Source organism: Mus pahari, chromosome X (assembly GCF_900095145.1).
Source record: "Mus pahari chromosome X, PAHARI_EIJ_v1.1, whole genome shotgun sequence".
NCBI lineage: Eukaryota > Metazoa > Chordata > Mammalia > Rodentia > Muridae > Mus > Mus pahari.
This window is the reverse complement of record NC_034613.1, coordinates 78,066,149-78,067,711: the sequence shown is the minus strand read 5'-3', so window position 1 is coordinate 78,067,711 and position 1,563 is coordinate 78,066,149. Positions and strand designations below refer to the sequence as shown.

General features: G+C 41.5%; 1 pseudogene; it reads right to left on the bottom strand.

Annotated features, from left to right (window-relative positions):
• Positions 1-367: 367 nt before the first annotated feature.
• LOC110314393 lies at positions 368-1,152 on the bottom strand (annotated as a pseudogene).
• Positions 1,153-1,563: the final 411 nt, after the last annotated feature.

The following is a 1,563-nucleotide window of genomic DNA, read 5'->3' as shown; positions in this document are numbered from 1 at the left end:
AGCTGAGTGTTCTACATCTTCATCTGGCTTCGAGGCATCTAGGGCAAGGGTATTAAAGCCCACTCCTACATAGACACACCTACTCTAAAAAGGCCATACCACCTAATAGTGTCACTGGGCCAAGCATATACAAAACATCCTACTACATCTTCACACTGGTAGGATTTCTCGGTTGTATGGATGTTCTTGGGTCTCAAAAGGGATGAATGATACTTAAAGGCTTGGTGGCATTCTTCACACTTGTATGGTCTCTTGCCAGTATGAACACTTAGATGTTTCCTAATCTTAATTTGCAGAATGGGTAAAACTTTTGTCACATTTTTCACAATTGTAGGAGTTGTCTTCAAAATGGATTTTCTTATGTTGACTAAGGAGAGTAAATCAGAAAAACATTTGCCATACTTCTTACATTTGTAACTTTTCTCTCCAGTATGAACTATCTTGTGTGTTCTAAAGGGCTGAGTGATAATGAAAGGCTTTGTGACATTCTTCACACGTACAGCGTTTCTTCCCACAATGAATTCTTTGATACTGCTTACAGAATGAAGGATCATAAAAAGTGTTTCCACAGTCTTCACACTTGTAGCATTTCTCTTCAGAATGAATTCTTTGATGTTGCTTCAGCATTGAAGCGTGGTAAAATGATCTGACACATTTTTCACACTTGATGTTTTTTGATCAGTATGTTTTTTTTTTTTCTGGTGTATAAAAAGTGATGAGCTAGTACTAAAGACCTTATGACATTCTTCACACTTGTAGGGTTTGTCTCCAGTATGAAGTCTCTGGTATATAGAACGTGTTAAGCAAGAACTTAGGGGCTTACCACATTGTTCACACTTGTAAGGTTTCTCCCCTCTAATAATTCTTGGGCATTGACCAAAGAGTGATTTACAATGAGTGGCCTTGCTGTAATAGGATTATTGGTGTTATTCCTGGGAACACTGTTTTTACTGCTTGTCTCTTCTAACCAGTGGACCCTCGTCTTTGCTTCAGAAATGTCACCAGCTGTGGCTTAGAGACAGCAAGACCCAGGAACACAAAGTTGCGGTAAGTCTCCAAAATCACATCCCTGTACAGATCCCACTGAGCAGGCTTCAGGCACTCCTACTCTTCTGGAGAGAATTTAATGGTCGCATTCCAGAAGGAAAGCATTTTCCATGTAAGAGACAGGGGCGGAAGTGTTTTTCTTCCTGGTAATTGTTAAGAAGCATCTGCAACTCCTTGGGTACTTTCTCTAGCTCCTCCAATGGGGGTCCTGTGTTCCATCCAATAGATGACTGTGAACATCCACTTCTCTATTTGCCAGGCACTGTCATAGCCTCACAAGAGACAGCTATATCAGAGTCCTTTCAGCAAAATCTTGCTGGCATATGCAATAGTGTCTGGGTTTGGTGGTTGATTATGGGATGTATCCCCTGGTTGGGTAGTCTCTATATGGTCCATCCTTTCATCTTAGCTCCAAACTTTGTTTCTGTATCTCCTTCTAGTCGGCCATCATTGGGAAGAGTGGCCCCTTGGTCTTGCAAACTTTATATGTCCCAGTACAGGGGAACGCCAGGGCCA